The 20,593-nt window shown below is 35.7% G+C and overlaps 1 protein-coding gene and 1 pseudogene across 8 annotated transcripts in view; one reads left to right on the top strand and one right to left on the bottom strand.

Moving 5' to 3' along the window:
• The window catches only part of Dcc (DCC netrin 1 receptor), a 1,202,110-nt gene that overhangs the window by 625,257 nt on the left and 556,260 nt on the right, over positions 1–20,593 (top strand). The gene's annotated exons all lie outside the window — the stretch shown is intronic.
• Positions 13,480–15,517, bottom strand: LOC101705198 (NAD-dependent malic enzyme, mitochondrial pseudogene; annotated as a pseudogene).

The raw sequence follows: 20,593 nt of genomic DNA, 5'->3' as shown, positions 1-20,593 counted from the left end.
GATCTCAAGTCTCATGTCTCTATGGATTCCCAAGCTGACGTTATGATTTAGAAAAAATTAAAAAAAGTTATTCATGTTCTTCAGCATGAGTGTATTACAGGACTATCCATTAATAGCCTAAGAACAAACCTCTGCTTGGCTATAATTTAAGATAATCTCCTTTGCCCTCTGATTTGAATGAAAATGAGAGAGACTGAATCAATTTGTGTGAATATCAAATTATTTTTTTGTACTCATCACTAATTGGTCACAGGAGGTATGATAAGTACCCAAAACACCTACAAACAAATTGTTTTGACTGGAAAGGGTAGCAAGTCATGGGGCAATAGACACCAACAAGTTGTACCTTGTGTGTCAAGTAAGAAACCACCACTACTGGGACAAAATTTTTTGCCTCAAAGTATGTTGAATTCCAAATTAAACTAGTTTCAAAGCAGTTGAGTACCAAGATATGACTATAGTTTAAATCTAGCCAAAAATGTGAGAGATGTGGAATATGACATTAAACTGGATAGTAAGGGAGAACCTTGTAACATGGTAAGTGCTTCAGAGTTTATCTTGAAGGTGATAATTTGCCATTTTCTTAAAAAGCATTAAGTGGGAAGGCCTAAAAGTTTCTGTTTTAGGAAGATCAGAAGAAAAAGATTCTGGAGAAGGGATAAGAGAGGGGAAAACCAAATGCAACTAACAAATTGTCAGTCCATTTCTCAGTCAGAATGATGACCAAAATGCAGTAGTGGATGAGAAAAAGAAAATGGAATATGAGTATCAAGAGGATTTTGAATTAATGGGTGGAATTTATGGCAAATAAAGGAATCACCGATTTCATTTTTGGCAAATAGATGGTTTCGCAAAACCACTGATTAAGAAAGAAGATAGGACTGGCATTGTTGGGTAATGACCTTAAAACATGCTGAGTTTGTAGGACATTTGCAGAGTGTTATCCAGTGTATGGTGTAGTCCAATCTTAAGGAATGAAGTTTGAACTACAGAAAACATTGTGAGACATTACAAATGCATTTGAAAAAAGAAAGGTGGATAAAATTGCTCCCAGAAGACGTGTGGTTTTTATGAGGAAGGAATGGGTAGAACCTTAGTTTAAGGGAAGTAGAGAAAAGGAAGAAATACTAAGCACAGAGAGAAGGAAACAGCACCTTGGACAAAGTGATATCCAGGAGAGTCAGCAGGAAGATAATTTCAGTGAGGAAGAGGTGGTCAGCTGTGTCAAATTTTACATGGAGGATGATTAATAACTGCAACATATATTGAGTACCAGGCATTTTTCTAATTGCTTTATGTGCATTAAATCACTTAATTCACGAAATAACTCTGGGAAGTAGCTACTATTATAACTTCATTTTACAGGTGAAAAAACCAAAGTGCCTTGCCACGGTCCACAGCTATGGAATGGTGTGGTGAGGGTGTGATTCTGGAGGATATGGTTTTAGTAGCCAAACTTTAATGACGCTAAGTTCCAGAAGGATGAAGAATGAGGACTGCAGAGTATGTATTATACTCAGAGACTTAGCAGCCACCATGGTTTGGGCAGCTTTCAGTAAATTCTGGGTATCGCCATCTGGAAGGTAGAAAAAATAATAAGGTAATGCACTCTTTGAAATGCCTTGTGTGTGTGAAAAAATGGCACAGGAAAAGGAGGTAACCTGAAGGTGACACAGGATAAAAGTATGATTATATTTGGAGATAGAAGATATGGAATGCCCTTTAATTCTGGAAAGAAATAGTCAAGAGAAAGGCCAAAGATGAAGATACATAAAATAGGTCATTAATGCGGTTTCCCATGAAAGTGAAGGAAGAAGGGGAGTCAGAATATAAAGGTAAGAATCAGTATTCTCTACTTTTTCCTGGGAGAAAGGAAGAAAGGATAATAGGAGCATTTAAAGGACAGAAAGTTATGAAAGAATATTTGCCACTTTGTTCCTCTCCATGAAGTAAGAAGTGCAGAGCTTTCCCAGGAAGTGTGTAGGCCTTCCATTGTCCACATGATGGGGCTCCTCTTTTGTCAACAGACCTTAACATTGCTACCTCACCCACTCAGTGTAGGGCCATCTTTCTCCTTCAGTACTTTCTTCAGGCTTTCTGTATTGAATTTGGTTAAGATTTCCTCCTCCTAGTAAGGGGGAAGGCCAGTCCTAAGCAAGAACACTTCTCAATCAAAGACTGACAAAGGACAGGCTTTTACATAGCTGGTGTCTGGAGTTATCCGTGAGGAGTCTGACAGTGATGTGCTGCTTCTGCTACTTCTCAGTGTCCAGAATTAGAAGTGCCCCACTAGGGAGCACATCCAGTCAGATTGGCAGTGATGAGCCTGTCTGTGAGAAGGGTGTGAACTGAATGCAGAATACTTCAAGCTGAAGTTGAAGGAACTGGGGAGGAAAGATGCCTTCAAATGAGATCCCAGGTGCAGATTTTCTCCCCCTCACACTTACCGTGCATGACACTTGCAAAGAACTCTAACTTTCCACATGCAGCCCAGTCACTGGTCACTGTCAGTCTGACTTGCCAAGGAGAGAGGCAGTGAGCTCTCCTGAAAGTAGGCCTCCCGAGACAGAGGTGCAGCTCTCACGTTCACTGTGTTTAGTTGAATTATCTGCTCCCGACCACCTCCAACTGTCTGTCTTTCAAGAGAGGTTGGGAGGACAGCAATGCTTGATGCTTCTGTAAGTCACAAAAGACGTGCATTCTTTATTAGGGAATTCAATAAAAGCTGAGCTGTTACCCAACTGCTTCCTCTGGGAAGTCGTCCCGGGCTCCAGATGTGTGGAGCAGGAAGATGACAGGGTGTATGCAGAGCACTGCACATTTTTTTTTTTTTAAGATTTGGTTCAGCTAGTTGTCTTTCTTAGAAGGAGTACTTATTTCAGCTCAGCTCTACTGTAAGATTCATAAATCTTACTGAACTCTGGAATTTCTGGGGTCAAATAACTAGATACAGTAACCAAGTCTAAAGATTCCCTTCCTTTCCTTTCTTTGTATTGTCTGGCCTCTTGTTGGTTCACTTTAAGTGAGTATTAAGATTTATATCTCTCCAACAAGTTGAAGAAGTCTAGAAAAAGGGATTATAATCCAATTCACTGCTAATTTTATTCTTATTAGAATAATGTCATCAAAATGATGTCATCATAAAAATGTCATCAAAAATTATGATTGGAAAATCAAAATTACAAAAACCATTGTAAAGTAAAATGAGTATTAAAAATTATAAATGCAACCATTTTCTTAGATGAATGAATGTATGCCTTGTTAATAAGTAAATCAGTTGGTGGTTAAACTTCTTTTAACTAAAAAAAAAAATGAATTGATGAAGAAAAGCACCTCATTTATGTCATGAAATAGTTAAATCATAAAGTGGTCAAGAAGAATGAGTCGGCAATACCAGGGAGCATCAGTTGAAGAAAGTTTGGCAAATCTGATTTTTCCATCAATAATTCACAAGCCATCCAGTTATTTTGGAGTTCAAATATATTTGTATTATTTTTCATTAAGTAAATCCATCATGCCTATGAAGATATATTATCAGAGTATTTTCCAAACTTTGGGTCTACACAGACCTCTTAAAGAAAAAACAATTGTCAAGCCCTCATTAGCTTATGCTTTCAATTTTGAGAAATGCTATCCAAGAAACTCAAATTTTATTCCACAAAAATACCTTTTAAGTACAAATAACCACTGAAAAATTTAAAATGTATCTTAATACTTTAAAACCCATTTCAGATTTCCATTACAGTAAAAGCTAAGAAAAAGGAACCAGAAAAGTAAAAAAAAAATAGAAATAAATAAAACTTGTGGACCTAGAACTTGCTGCCTGTATACTCAGTGTGAAAAGCACTACTCAAAGCACTATTTAACCAACACTTGAAACTTTTCAACAATTTCTTTCTTTCTCAATATATGTTAACTTGCCAACTTTCGGTGAGCCTTATATTTAATTTAGACTCTGAATTCTGTCTCCAAGTTTCCCAATTTTGTTAGGGCCTAAACTATAATGAAAACAGCAATTCATATCTTCTGAAACTATTTCCTTGAGGGATTTCCAAGTTGGTTTCCATTTTTCATCTATACAGACTAGAAAAGGAAGGTCTCTTTTGAAAGCTCCTCTCATTAGAAGTTTATTTATTAACAGGTACAGCTCTGTAAGTTTTACCACCAACAATATATATTTATCGAGTACCAGTTGAATGGGAATGGCACAATTAATGTTCTAAACAGTCAGTAATATTTCTTCTAATCCTTATGGATAGTTCACTATGCATAGGTACAGTGAAGATGACTGGGATTACAGGTGTGCACCATCACACCTGACATTGAAGGTGATATTCTAAAAACATAAATTAATATTATTAAGTATTTGCTTTTTTGGGATGACTAGGATAATGCAAAGCAAAAGACAATAATCAGTACAAATGAATGAGCAAAGAAATAAGCATAAATAAATGGATATGGCACTATAAAGGAGAGAAGAGTTGGGGAAAGGCAAGTTTAAGTAGAATCTTGGAAGAATCATAGTTTTGGGTTTGACAAAATAAAGACAGGAAGGCATTCCAGGCAGGAAACATTAAAAGTAGGTGGGAAATCTTATGTGGAGAACAAAAATTAGAGCAATGCAGCTCAGTCAGGTGTTCATATAAACAGCTTACTAACATAGCATCTGGAAGGCTGATGGCTATAGACCATGGACTTAGTGGTAGGGCATCTGAGCAGGCTGAAATGAAGAAGGTAGGGCTTCTATATGATTACTTAGTGGTGGTGGGAGATTTAAGAAGGAAGGAATTTGAAAATTTAATCCAGCGTAGTCCCTGGTTCTTGTTTCCTACAGTAAAGGACTTAGAAGTGGAAGGTAGACAAAGAGTTATCTTTTACTTATAGCCATTTCTTCAATAACAAAGAGAATAGAGCATGAGATGAGAAATTGAAAATGGTTGTGAAACTAACTATTCCTCATCTAAGGAATACTTCTGCCATCAGGACTGCATGTGCCACCCTGTAAATCTAAAGACTGCATGGTTTCTCTGTCTCTGCTTTTGGTCCTTCTTTCCTGTTCACCATATCAATTGCATAGACCACTGTTTCTCAGCATTGCCACTATTAACATTTGAACCTGAATATTCTTCGCTGTAGCAGGATGCCCTGGGTATTAGAGTATGTTTAAAAACATCTTGGGTGCCCAGCACCCTGAAGGAAGCTCCCCGCCTCCATCCCAGGCTCCTAGGGCAGAGAAGCTGAGCCAGTCCCAGCACCCAGAAGGAATCTCTCTGCCTCCATCCCAGGCTCCTAGGCTCCTAGGGCACAGAAGGTCAGCCAGTCCCAGCACGCAGAAGGAAGCTCCCTGCCTCCATCCCAGGCTTCTAGGGCAGAGAAGCTCAGCCAGTCCCAGCACCCTGAAGGAAGCTTCCCCACTGCCATCCCAGGCTCCTAGGGCACAGAAGGTGAGCCAGTCCCAGCACCTGGAAGGAAGCTCCCCCCACCTCCTTCTCAAGCTCCTAGGGCAGAGAAGGTGACCTGTGTGAGACCCAGAAGCACCCCCCCCCGTGGAAATGAGAAAACACATAAACAAGCCTGAAAAATAGAGTTCTAGATCACCTACAGCAACCCCAAAGGGAAACAAGATGGAAAAATCTGATACTCAACCACCTGGGCTCTCTGAACTGGCAACAAAAGAGGATCTGGGAAAAATGAAATCAGAAATAATTACTCAGATAACAGCAAAGATTTTGCTCATGGTGCAAGACATGATTAATAAATCTAGAGAGGACACAGATTAAAAAAAATAGAGGATCTGAGGAACATGATAGAATCCCAACATAGGAAACAAATGGAATCCATAAAACAGATACAAACAGATTTCCAAGAGATTAAAAACTCCGTGGAAAGTCTGCACAGCAGAATCAACCAATGTGAGGATAGAATTTCACATATAGAAGATAAGATTGCAATTAGTGAGGAGGAAAAGAAAAATTGCTTTAAAATTGTAAGGGAACATGAGAAATCAATCCAGCAGCTGCTAGACGATGCAAAGAAGAATAACATAAAACTGATTGGAATCAATGAAGAAAGAGGAGAGAGTGCAGATGACATAAAAAAAAAAAAACTCTTCACAGGAGTGATGGCAGAAAACTTCCCAAGGAGGGGAAAAGAACTTGACATACAGATAAGTGAGGCATATAGGACTCCAGCTAGCCTTAATCAAAAAAAAATCTACACATAGGCATATAATAGTTAGGATTCCAGAAATCCAACAGAAGAACAAAATTCTACAAGCAGTGAGAGAAAAGAAACAAATCACATACAAAGGAAAGCCCATCAGTGTCACAGCAGACTTCTCAATGCAAACCCTCAAGGCAAGAAGAGTTTGGAGTGACGTATTTCAAGCCCTAAAGGAAAACAGCCTCCAACCCAGATTGACGTACCCTGCAAAACTATCTTTCAAAATGGATGGAGAAATAAGATACTTTCATGATAAAGAGCACCTCAGGAACTTCACGAATACCAAACCTGCACTGGAAAAATTTTAGACAATACCCTAGGAAAAGACAATGAGGATCACAACCCCAGGAAACCCAGCAGAATGAATCCACTGGGCATGGCAAATTAAACGCAAAGGGGGAGAATCCAACAAAAAGAAAAAGTCATGACAAGGCTTTTAAAACTTTGAAATTCATCTCCCTAATGAGTGTATAATTCGATCTTGCTATTGTACTGATTAGTATTTTTCTGATTCTAGAGTTGCACACCATTCCTTGTGCTATACTGGCTATTGATCATCTTCTTATGTCTACTTTTTAATTGGGTTGTCTATTAATGAGCTGTAAGAGGTCTTTATATATTCTGGTCATAGGTTATATGCATTGGAAATATGGTCTGTTTAAGGACTACTTTTCATTTTAATGATGTCATTTAAAGTTCTAAATTTTGATGGAATCTCATTTATCAATTTTTTTCTTTTATACATCATGTTTTTTGTATCCTAGGTAGTTCTTGCTTACCCTGAATTCATAAATATTTTCCCTTACAATTTCTTCTTAAAGTTTTATACTTTTAGGCTTTCTTATTTAGGTTCATAGATCCCTTCAAGTTATTTTCATGTATGGAAAAAAGGGGTTGAGGTTAATTTTTTATATACAGATACCAGGTGTTCTAGTGCCGTTTGGTGAAGACACTATCTCTTCCTCGGCTCTTGAATCGAGTTTATATTCTATAAAATGCTAATGTTAAATAATCTTTCAAAACTCAGTGGACCATATATGTGTGGTACTATTTCTAGATTCTCTGTTGTATTCAAATGATCTATATATCTTTCCTTACACCAACACTGCCTTGATTGCTGTAGCTTTAGAAGAAGTCTTAAAATTAGGTACCAAACGTCTTCCAACACTGTTTTTGTTTTTGTTTTAACTTTTCTAGGTCCTTTGTACTGCTACATAACTTTTAAATTTCAAAATCCAAATCTTCATTTATAGAAAGTATACACAGACCTGAATTTTTATATATACCTTGTGTTTTCTAATCCTGCTAAATTCAAGTATAAGTTCTAGGGGCTCCTAGAGATTTCTTAGTATTTTCTCTGTAGATGATCATTTCATCTACATATAAAGATTTTGCTTCTGCCGTGCCAATCCTATCCTAGTTGTGTCATTTTATTGCCAGACTATTTTGGTGGGGCCTAGGTTTCAAAGTTTAATGGACAGATAAAGAGTAACCATATCTGCCCTTGTTCCCCACCTTCAGGAGAAAGCGTTGTATCTTCTTCATTCATATAAGGCATTCTTGCTAGAAGTATGCAGTAAGTACATGTCTTTAATCTGTTGAGAAGGTTCTGTTCTACTTCTAGTCTCCTGATAGCTTTTACCATGAACAGCTGTAGAATTTGGTCCAATACTTTTTCTCCAACTAGTGACAGGATCATATGGCTTTTTCCTTTCCTCTGTTAAAATAATGACTTTTGGGGGTGGATCTTCCAATGCTGAACCAACACTGCCATCCCTATAACAAAACCACTTTCTACATCCTGCCAGATCTGACTTCTAATAGTTTGTTTTGTTAAACAAATTTCTATCTATGTTCATACATTTTTCTTCTATTATCTTTATCCAATTTTAGGATTAGCACAATGTTGAGTTCCTAAAATGAGGGGAGAAGTGTTCCTTCTTTTCTCTGCTTTAATTGTTTGATATAATTTATCAGTTAAAATGTTTATGAGCCTGCTGTTGTCCTATAGGTAGGTTTTCAAGCTACGAATATACTTTCTTTAATAGATGCTATTCAAATTTTATATTTCCTCCAGAGTTAGTTTCATTCGTCTTCCAAGGTACTTCTTAGAAGTTGACGAATTTATTTCAAAAAAGATTTTTGTCATATGCTTTCTATATCCTTTTAAATTCTGTAAAATCTGTGGTAATGTCTTCTAGATCTTAATATTGTAATTTAAAAAATGTATAACTGATATTGTATAACAGGAAGAAAAGATCTAAAAGAGCAGGGGAATTGGGAGGATTAGGGGAAGGGAAAAAAGGGAAAGGAAGAAATATGAGAAGAGGAAGAATATGGAAACAAGGTCTTTGCAAATAGGGAAGGGTGGAGGGGGTGAAGGGAGGGGAAGGGAAGAGGAAAAAAAATAAGAACCAAGAGACTCATGTAATGGTACAAGATCCCAATGATGAATGTAACTGTATTTTATACCTAAAATGTACCAATAAAGTTAATGGGGAAAAAAACCCAAAACATCTTGGGCTTCTACCCAGTAGATGCCAATAGAACTTATCTTATCCTCCCAAAATGTGACCAGACATTGACAGATATCCCCTGGGGAACAAAATTCACTTCCCAGTAGAGAACCACTGTCTTTGAGAACAAAAGATTATACTGTTAAATGTTACACATTTGCAATGTGAGAAGAGAAATCCTTTGCCTTTTTAGTGATAAGATCAACACTGGCTACAGCCTGGTTGGAGACTAGCACACTCAGAGAACCACAAATGTAAACAATGCAGTTGATATGGCTTCTTAATTGTTCTCTTTTACTATTTGCTTCTACATTGTATTATCCAACAATAATGGGAAGATGTCCATTTGACTAGTGGATTGATTTTCCTAGGAAAGTCCTGGTTTCCATGTTTTCCCCTTTCCTGTCTACTTAGTTCTTCCTTTCACTGTGTGAAGTGTCCTTCATGTGATGTGAAAGATAATTAAATGTTAATTCTAATAAAGAAAAATCAGTAGAACAGTGTGAGAGCAACCAGGAAATGCTGGCAAAGGGAAAAACGGAGAGCAATTTAACCCTCTAAGTGTCCCAGGTTATGCTCCTGGAAGAGTCACTGGACTTAAGATTTGAGAGAACACTAGGAGTTAACCAGAAAAAGGAGCAAAGAAGGAGGGAGCGGAATACTTTACAGGGTCATACAGTGAAATGGATAAATTGAAGACCAACTAGGTGAAATAAAAATCCAAAAGTCATTTTTACAAACTTGACTTCAATTTTAAATCTACCTCTCATATTCTTATCCTATCTTGAAAAATGAATAGTGGCATTTTGAGGCTATAAATTCTAAATATGACCAACATTTATCTTGTGTAAGAGAAAAAGGATTGGTTGTTATAAATTGTCTAAGAGAGGAGATGGGTCAGTCCCCTCACTCTTAGTTTGCATGTGTGGTGATGCTCAAGGATACCAATCACCTTCCTTTCCTTTTATCTGAGTGTTTATAGCCAAGACATAACTACAGAAGACCCAGAACACTACTACATATATAGATTTCAAAGACTTGGGAAGAAATCTTATTTCAGCATCTGTAGTTGGTTTTATTAAAAGCAGTTTAAATTCCCCTGCCTAGAGCAGTTTGGAATTATAGAGATGGTCTGCAGAAATTTACATTTTAATTGAGGCAGAAGACAAAATAGGGCATGGTGCAGCATTCACACATTACAAGAAAGAATAAATAAGATATGTATCAGTTGGGAGAAAAGAAATGACTAGTCGTTTTTCACTGCCTTCTGCACTTGATTTTTTCATATGGCAGTGAGATGAGTTAGGCTCGCAGAGCAAAAACAATTTTTCCAGTCAAAATGTTTACCATTTCAAAAAAGCCTTGCTTTGAAATAGTTTCACACTGTGGAAAAATATGCAAATATTCAAACAGGCATTTATTTGTGTGGGCAAGTGTGTATGGTGGTGTCTATAATATAAACATGTCATCTCAACTATCTATAATAGTAAACATGTCTCAATGAACTCCTTAGAAAATTAAAGTATAGGGAATAACAAATTACTAAAAAAATACAATCTATCTGTTAAATACAATAATTTGAGCGGTTGCTTTACAGTTTTGTAGAAATAGAATATGAATTTAATAGAAATGGCATTTTCTGAAAAAAAGTTTTTGTCTTGTGACTAGTGGGAAAATTTCAGTGACCATAGGGAAGGTCAGGTTTTCAAAGATGAGGATTTAGCTATGTTTGTAATTGCTTTCAGAAAAATACTTAGTTCCTATTCATTGTACATTGGTTCATTCATAGACAGTCAAGTTGAGAATTCAATTCTCATTAAAGAAAAATGATATACATAAAAGGCATAATATAACAAAGACTTTTAAAAATTATTGTATTAGTATCAAAGATGGTTTCTAGGAAACTACTGTAATGAAGCATATTTACCCCTTTGCTTGAAACTCTATCAACTTTGTACCTTCTGTCAATTACATGCACTTTTATATTTGCCAATGCTCTTTGCCAGGCATAATTATAGATAATTGTAAAATTGAAAATCAATAAATCAGCAAACAACACATTACTATTGTATGATTATCCAGTCATTCCTTACAGAACCATGTATTGTAATCACACTACAAGAAGGGCATTGTGAAACTCTTTGTCCTGAAGCGTGTGCCTCTCCCAAGCCATGGAGATCAAATGGAATCTCCATTTTAGCTCCCAAAACTTATCTTAATTTGATTTATAGTTTGACTGTGACTATTTTTTACTTGAACTTTGAAATGATAGTCTTTAAAAAAGAATATCATTCTTTTACCTTATCACTAAGATTACCTGTTACTTAATCATGGATGTACTATTATTAAAGTTGAAAAGACATTTCTCTGAAAGACACTATTTTTCCTTTGGTTTAGATCATTGTTTTAATTTTTGTTGATGATTTTTTAAGTTGTGTTCTGGAACTGTCATTTCAGGATATTTTTTCTCCTCTTGCTCATAGTCTATTCTTATTTATTTATGCTTCTGTTGTGACCTCTGTCTGCCTCTTCCATGTTCCACATTTCTTTTTGAGTTTTGTCTTTTTTGACATCCATAAGGAATATTTCAAATGGAATTTGTAAAGTAAAATGTTTGAGATTTTGTAAACATTGACTGTCATTATTTTATCACCATACTTATTTACTAGCATTACTAAAAAAATTTTGAAGTTTAAAATTATTTTCCCACAAAATTAAAAAAAAATGCCTATTGTCTTATTAATTTCAGAAATGCTGATTAAAAATATAATGCCATTTAATCCTCCTCTCTTGTAGATATATAGCTTTTTGCTTTGGGGAGCTTTTAGAGTATTCTATGAGTCTTTGGGGATATGAAGTTTCATAGAGTTATGAAAGGCATGGGCATGGGTCCTGCTGACCATTTAAACACATAACTACTGTATTTTGAAGTGTGTTTATCATTTGTTTTCAGTTTCAGGTTTTTAAAAAACTGTATTTACTCAGCCTTTTTATGTTCTATGTCTTCTTAAAATTCTCATTAGATGGATATTGGGGCCCTGGGCTAGTTCTCTATAAGTTTAATCTATTTGTTATAGTTTCCATTCATTTATCTTTTTTCCAACCCCAAAATAAGATTCCTCAGATTCTTCAAATGAGATTCCTCAGCTTCCTCAAAATTTTTCCTAGTTTCCTACTAATTTTTAAACCTCAGAAGGCTTTGCTTCTCAGATTTCTTAGCACTCTGTTCTGGTTTTATAATGCTACTGTTCCTTCCATTGTCTTAATTATTTTCTTTAGAACCACCTTTGCTCTGTTGGATTGTTATTAGTTTTCTAAACATGTTTGGTGAACATTATAGTTCATCCATATTTATGAAAGAAAGAAAACGTCAACTAATGTAAGCCTGTCATTATGCAAAACTTTTATTTTTTGGTGGTACTGGGTATTGAACCCAGGTCCTTCACACTGAGCTACATCACCAGGCCTTTATTATTATTATATTTTTTATTGTTAGGGGTGATTTTATTTTCACAAAAACAACATGAAAAACACAAACCTTTCATCTTTAATTAAAATAATCAAATTGAGACCTAATTCCTTGTTTTTTGAGACAGACTTGATTTTACTTATCTTTTAAATGGATTAACTCTGTTTTTCAATATTCCAAATGGCAAGGCCATTTCAAACTTTTTTCCTCCCATGGTATACACTAACCATTCTTAAAATAAGTTATATTCAAAATTTATTATGAATTAATCTCAATAGACAGAAGAGAAGATGAAAAACAAAAAGCCCCTTTTTCTTACAGAGAAATATTAAATAATGTGTAAACTGATATATACTTATGAATAATTTTTTATTGTTGTTACTATTCTAGAAGGAGAATTTAGAAGTTTTATCCTCTTGCGGGGTGTAGTAGCACACATGTAATCCCAACTAATTAGGAGGATCACAACTTAGCAAGAGCCTGTCTCAAAATAAAAAATAAAGGGCTAAAGATGTAGCTCAGGGTAGAATACCTCTGGGTTGAATCCACAGTACTGAATTCAAAGCATCCGTGATGAGTAGATACTACAGTCATACTATTTCTTAAGTTGTTTTCGAATTTTCCCCTAAAATCTTCAGTATGTACTACACAATAACTGGTCTCTTTAGCCAGTTATTACCCATTTTACAGGATTAAAAATGGCATTTCCTGCTCAGAACACTTATTCCTTCCCATTTAACTCTGAAAAGTATTAAATCCATCTTCAATACAAAAAGAGTTGTCATTAGTACTAACAATATTCAAAGGAATCTATCATAAGGGAGTCCAAAAATTATACCAAGTAGTACAAAGCATAACTATTGGAATAAAAGTATACTCTATAATTAAATACAGCTTATTCAGAAGTAAAACATAACTTATTTGATTTTTATACTGTTGCAAATGGCTGTTTTACTTCTCTAAAGGCAGCAGTACTACAATTTCCATTATTCTCTCATAATGTTATAGTTAAACCTTGATTTAGTTCCAAAATGGAAAAAATTTTCCTGTTTACTATAAAGGAATTTCAAAGCATTAAGATAAAATGAAGCAGGTATTTTTTAAAAAGTTTTAAATACTGATAATTTTTCTTTGGAGTTTAGTTAAAATTTGGTTCTACTTAAAATCCATAGAAATAAATTTCAGTGAGAGAAGATTATCATCTGTAACAGCAAATAATAAATACCTTGGCAAGTATGAACAAAAGTGAGTGAAGGCATCCACAAAAGTTATTTTTTACATCTCTTGGGTGTAGTAAAGGGCTACAAACTAGGACTGAAGTACTATCTATGGTTACTTGATGATAGGGTACTGTGGACCTTAACAAGAGAGTCAACACATCTACCCCCAGCAGACATGTAGATTCATGGAAAAATTGGGAAGAATTGCTTTCTTAAAAAAAAAAAAAAGAGGTTCCTTAATGTATGGAAAGAATTTCGCAGTGTGATGCTTCTACTCTGTTATTGGAGAAGGTCTTGATGCAGATTCTGGCCATTCATACATATCTGGCAGCAAGGAATCATATTCACTTCACCATATTCTTTCTTTAACATATTTGGCCTTGTCCTCAGGTTCTGGGTATCGGAAAGCCATTTTATTAGCATATAAGTATTCTGTAACTTTAATAACAATGTTAATAGAAACTTCCTGAATATTAGCAAGTGGTGGGTAAAGTCTCCCTTGGGCTAACTCTTCATTTGTCAGTTGACTTGTCAGTGCCTTTGCAGCTTCCAGGAAAACATTGTCACTGATATGTCAGGTGTGACAGAGAATAACAGCTAAAGCCACACCTGGAAAAATATATACATTTTTTCCTTGACCTGGTGTGAAGACTCTCCCATCTTGGAGTTTCACTGGCCCAAATGGACTGCCACTGGCAAACAAACACCTTCCCTCTGTAAGTGTGTATGCTTCTTCAGGCGTGCACTCAGCCTTTGCTGTTGGATTACTTAATACAAATATTGCAGGCCTTTCATTGATACTGGCCATGGATTTGATTTATCTCAGGAGTAAAAAGCCAGCCAGCACCTGCAACTCCAATTATAGCTGAAGGTTTAAGTATATTTACTGCATCTTCAAAAGTATTAAGCATGCTCTCTGGTGCCGAGTGTACAAATGGTTCCTGATGACTATCTATTTTAGCATCCCGACCCTTAAGTAATAAACCATACTTGTCAAACATCCAGATTTTCTTTTGTGCCTCTTCTGAGAGGCCATTTTCTACCATAGACATAACTATAAGATTTGCAATTCCAAGGGCAGCCTCTCCTGCTCCAAGAAACAAGATTTTGTGGTCTGAGATTGGTTTACTAATAACTTTTTGGGCTACAGGAAGACCTGATAGAGCTACTGCAGCTGTCCCTTGAATGCCATCATTGAAGGTACAATATTTTTCTCTATATTTTCTCAAGAACCTGAATGCATTATGATTTCCAAAGTCTTCAAACTGAATAAGTGTGTTCCGTCCATATCTGTCAGTAATTGCTTTCATAAACTCATCAATCAGGTCATCATAAAGTTGTGAGCGATCTCTTTTCTGATACAAGCCCATGTAAAATGGATCTTTTAAGAGTGCCTGATTGTCAGTTCCAACATCAATACAGACAGGCAAGCATCTATCAGGCCCTATTCCTGCACAAGCTGTATATAAACAAAGTTTTCAAAAAAAAAAAACCCAAAGTTTTCCTACTGGGATTCCCATTCCATAGACATCCAAATCTCCAAGACCCAGAATTTTCTGGCCAGTTATCCACAATTAATCTAACATGACCTCTGTCTGAGACTGAAATAAATAATCCCTTAGGTCTTCTAAAGATGTGTCCATACTGGGAACAAGCGAGACCAACTGTCGGTGTGTATACAATTGGCATTAGGCTTTCAATATCATCTTGTAGTATTCTATAAAACAGTTTCTCATTTCTTTCTTGTATTCCCACGATATAGATGTATTTTTCCAAAGGGCTGGTCATTTTTTTCAAGTTTTTATGAAATCGTAAGGCTTGAATGTCTTGTGTCTCTATTTTAGGAGGCAAAAGTCCTTGAAGACCAAGCATCTATCCTTCCTGTAATGTAAAAGCCATTCCCTTGTTTGTTCTTGGATTCAACAGGAGTAGCTTTCCTTTTTCTTTCGTGTGCAAATGTTGGCATGCCAAGGTACAAGGAGTGGCAACTGCGCTTAATTGGGAAAACATCTTTTCTTTTACCAGAACCCTCGTCCTGCCACAGGTGGTACTGTGGACGCAGCCCTGCCACCCTGCCCGCCCCGCGATGTTCAGCCCTGGGGCCACTAGGCCCTGCCCTCCTCACCCAGGAGCTCCCAGAAGCTTGCGCCACCTCAGGCTCACACTGGCGTGGGCCACCCCACACACATCAAGGGAACGCCTTTATTAGTTTTTATTTTGATACAGTGTCTCTCTTAAGTCACTAAATTTCCCAGGCTGGGTTTGAACTTGAAGTCCTCCGCCTCAGCCTCCCACAGCACCACCATGCCTGGTTTCAGACTTTTTATCTCCAAAGGTTACTCCACTGTAAAGGAAGGCTAACCAAATGCATTGGGAAACTTGGTGGATCCATGATAGTGTACTTCAAGAGTTAGCAGGTGCATATGTTGGAAAGTGAGAATAGCTTAAAACTTAGCCTATCTAAGCAAATCATGTTTCTTTATTATAATTTTAGAAATTAGAGGGACTCTTATTGGTAATGGCCACTCAGTCAGTACCAGGCAAGTATTGGCTGGCATCGGTATTCCTTAGACTTACACATTTCCTGCTCACTTTCTGTTTATGCTGCCTCTTTGGGTCTGTATCCTAAACAATAGCTCCCACCTTCTTAGAGGCTTTGTTTCATAAACGATTTAAGTCATAGTTTTACCTGCTTAGTTTAAAACATCCCTATCTTCTTACCTATTATCTCTCTTCCAAACATCTGTCCCAAGAAAGTTGCTGCATTAAGATCTAGCCATCCCCTTACCACAGTCTTTTTGCAGAGCTCTTATGAACTTACTACATTTTGATATTGTTCTTAAACTTCCTGTACAGTTTTTGAAAGGGGACAAAAGAAAACTTCAATTTGATATTTTATACCAGAAGCAATTATTTCAAGGTGAAAACAAAACTCAAGTACTCTTCACTCCCTTCTCTCTATAAGTACACTCTGTCTAATACTTAGTGAAAACAATCAAGGTTTCCAGTGGGACAAGGAGCTCCCTTTGGTTCTCTGTTCTGCATCTGTTCTTGCACGATGGGTACCAAAAAGAAGAGACGAAGCCAAAGGCTGAACATTGTAGAGTTTCCAATACATTTTATAGCTTGCAGATATAGGAATATCAAATTGCTTTATAACCTAAGAACATTACCTTGTTACTGTACTTGTTGACCACACCACTGCTTCCCAACTATGCCTCCAATATCCCCCAAGGTAGAATTTATTTTTTGGTCCTTGATTAGTCTAACTAATTTCCATACAGTTTTTTTTTTCATTATAAAATTGTTAAAGTGGAATGAGATGCAAAGCTGAGGAAATGGGCTGTGGAGCCCAAATGGCTGATTCCGCACATGTGACTCACCACATTTTAGAATCACAACACTGAAAAACCAGACATTCCTTATCAGCTGTTTTTTTTCTGCTATTCTCAATGTTGCTCCCAAATTCCCTGATTGATTTGTTACATTCTTCGACTAACACAACATAAACAGTATTTTCAAACTGCCTGAACAAATGCATTTCATATACTTATTATTTAAAATACTTCTTTCTACTAATGTAATAATTTTTGCTTCTTATCAATATTGTCCAGCAAGAAGCTCAAGCTATTAAACTAGTAAACATGCCAATATTTACAACCTTTTAAGTCAGCATAGGAATTTAGGTAATTTGTTTTTTTAGTGTTTATTGGTTTAAAAATATTGTGCTTAGTCTTTTACTTATTCATACTTCATCCCCAAACTACTCTAAAGTGCCTTGGGCATTACAGAATAAGTATGCAAAGAATTAGAATCTGAGCACTGCATATTGAAAGCAAATTTTGACCAAAAATCTCTTATCTAACTGGAGAAATCCAATGATTATGTAATGGTTTAAATTATTGTTGATCTACAAAAGAAAAAAAAATAATATTGTTCGTTTAGATTTATATAACTATTAAATGAATTTAAAACAGAAAGTTCATGTACTGTAGGACTCTATATTATACTGAAGTTTTCAGATGATTGACAGATTTTTTTATTCTGAGAGGATTGCTTCTCTGTAGATATAACTAAAATCATATCAGGGAGCTATTCTGTGAGTAAAAGTCACATATGTTTCAAAAATGAAAACTCCTCAATCATGTACCTTGTTTTGGTGCATATTCAGTTCTCTGTTATTACAGTTGTAGTATGTTTTAAATTTGAGAGTCTTTGGTTTAAAATACTTGAAATATGCATTGTGCATGAGCAAGCATTTTGCATTTAAATGATTATTTCTATTAGCTTATTTTTTACTCTTGTGTATAAAACATAGAAAAGTTTAGAAAGATGTGAATTATATATGAGGATATTTTCAATAGTATTTATACATGTTATTCAAGTAGCCTTTATTGAAAAGCATTGTACTCAAATAGGCCAAGGTGCATGGTGCAAGCAATGCAATATTTACTATTCGTTCAACTTCACTCTGAAATGGAGATCCACTACTGGGTTTTTTTCACATGACAATTTTTAAAAAATTCAAGCGAGTATCCTTTATTACCTGCCAGGTCATTATATTGGCTGTCAAATGGCTTTTTAAAAAGACATACATAAAAGGAAACATCTCTTCTATTTTAAATCTTTTAAAATATAACTCTAGATCCTTAAAAATGCTATTCTTTAATTAGAACAGGTGAAGAGAGAATGTTCAGTTTAGATGCTTAATCTGAACAGCTTTACTTTTCCTGTTTTGATGATAATTTTATTATAATGCATCGTATGAGATTGTTTCTCATCTGTGATCTTGGAACAGTTAGTCACTGAGCATTGTAAAGACATTTTATCTTGGTTCTCTCTGTTTTCTTCAAAAAGACAAATGTCCCAGGTATGTAGCTTAATAGTAGAGCAATTGTCTAACATGCCTAAAGCTCTGACTTTGATCTCCAGTACATATGTACATACATACATGACATTAACTTTGCAAATACATACATGCACTCCCACCATCAACACACTGTCTCCTCTCCCATGCTCTACAAGTCAGTTTTTTTTTAAATAATAGAAAAGATAATGTTTTTCATAACATGGCTTAAATTCTGCAAAAATTAATATATCAGATGACAGAACTATTTCTATAAGTGCCACTAGAACTGGAGTGTCTGGGGCCGGGGGTGTAGCTCAGTGGTGCAGTGCCTGCCTGGCAAGCACAAAGTCCTGAGTTCCATCCCTGGTACCAAAAAAAAAAAACCTGGAGTGATAAAAACAGCTTCTCAAGCCATGTAGGGACCAGAGGCACAGGCTATGAGGCCCTCTACTCACTCACCTATAGTTAGAGACGAAGATTTGCTGCCACTGATCTGTAACCACACAGCACTGAAAATATGAAAAAAAATTGCTTAAATGTTTTGTTCATGTTTAGTTCTTTGGAATATTAAATCATCATTGGATCGACAATATATGTCTTTTGCATAAAAAGGAAAAAGTACTATAGTCTCTCATTTTAAAGTGAGAGAATTAATGCTTAGATGTGAATTTATATATCCAAGATCTCACAGTGATTTAGTGCTAGAGACCAGACTAGACCCCCAAACCTCAACTCCTAGTTCAGCAATCTTTGCACAATACTAGCAGTTTATTCAGAATCCAAAATGGTATTTTGGTGCTAGAGTTGGAAAAATGATACAGGAGATTTTGTTAATCAAAACATCATTTTCTTTTGTAATACTAGGGATTGAACCCAGTGGCTTCTAACTGAGCTATAGCCTCAGCCCTTTTTAAAAAATTTATTTTGACTCAAGGTTTCCTTAAGTTACTAAACTGAGACTTTCTGTCCTTCTGCCTCAGATTCCTGGAGTGCTTGGATTACAGCTGTACATGACCAGGCCTGAAAAATATCATTTCTTTTTCTCCCACCAGCATTTAAAACTGCATCTCATTTTTGTCTTATCTATCTATGTACATATTTTGAGGGTAATTGGAAGAATGGGTTAATTGTGTTAAATTTGTGCAAGAAAGAGTTCCTAACTGGGCATGGTGGTGCATGCCTGTAATCCCATCACTCTGGGTGCCTGAGGCAGGAGAACTGCAAGTTTGAGCCCATTTTGGTCAACTGAGTGACTTAGTGATATCCTGCCTCAAAACAAAAATTTAAAAAAATATTTTGGGATTTAGCAAAGCCCTGGATTCAATCCCTAATACTACACACACAAAGAGAAAGAGAGAGAGAAGAGAAAGAGTTCCTATGAAAATACATATTAAATGACTTGAAACACACCACAGTATGCCTCATTAATAATAAAATAATTATTTCAAGATAATATAGTAGCCAAAATTATTACACATTTCAAGGTACTATTCTAAGGCTGAGGTACATACTAATCAATTAAATCCTTACAGTAAGACTTTGATACTCATTGATGAGGAAGACATTGATGCTTAGGTTAAGTCAATTGCCTAAGATTATACAGATTATGCTGCTAGTAAGTGGGGAAGACAGAATCTCCTTGTCAAATTTACTTCTCAAAAAGTACCTATGTGTGACTCAGTTATAGAACTATTTCATCCAAAAAATCTTTCTCAGTTTCTTAAATCCGCAGTTTTGTTTTTTCTGTTGCAATTCTAAAGCCTGTGACATTTATCAGCAATTTAGATACATACTTATGTACTTCACAGCTGCCCTAATCTCCTGTTTCTTATTTATACTGTTATCTATTACTTGTCTATGCAAATTCCTTTCAAGTATGGACCTTATTTAATTTTTCTGTTGTATTTTATAAAATACCAAATTTTTTTAGACAGAGTAGATATTTCCATATCTTTGATATTTTGAAAAATATTTTCTTTTAAAAAATTTTTATAACATGTTTGCTATATATAATGATTACATCCATCATGAGGAGTTTATACATGTACATAACACATCTTTTTATGTTTAGGACAATAAATAAAATATGAGTAACAACAGATGCTGTTGAGAATGGCTGTTCCTCTGTCTCTTTCTTTCTCGAGTTGATTTCTTCTGCCAGTCCAAACCCTGAGTATTGCCCTAGCTCGTCAATTGTGCTTCTACACTTTCCTGTGTGAAGTAGTGCTTGTTAAGTTTATTTTCCTATATTATTTCATCCCCCTCTTCTTTGTGAAATCTCGCTAAATTTTACATTCAGTCATGTTATTTCATTTAC

The sequence above is a fragment of the Heterocephalus glaber genome, unplaced genomic scaffold (assembly GCF_053883595.1).
Source record: "Heterocephalus glaber isolate CG9 unplaced genomic scaffold, H.glaber_assembly_v1.0 deba00000331, whole genome shotgun sequence".
Classification (NCBI taxonomy): Eukaryota; Metazoa; Chordata; class Mammalia; order Rodentia; family Bathyergidae; genus Heterocephalus; species Heterocephalus glaber.
Note: the sequence above shows the minus strand (reverse complement) of the source record. Positions and strands in the feature narration are given on the sequence as shown.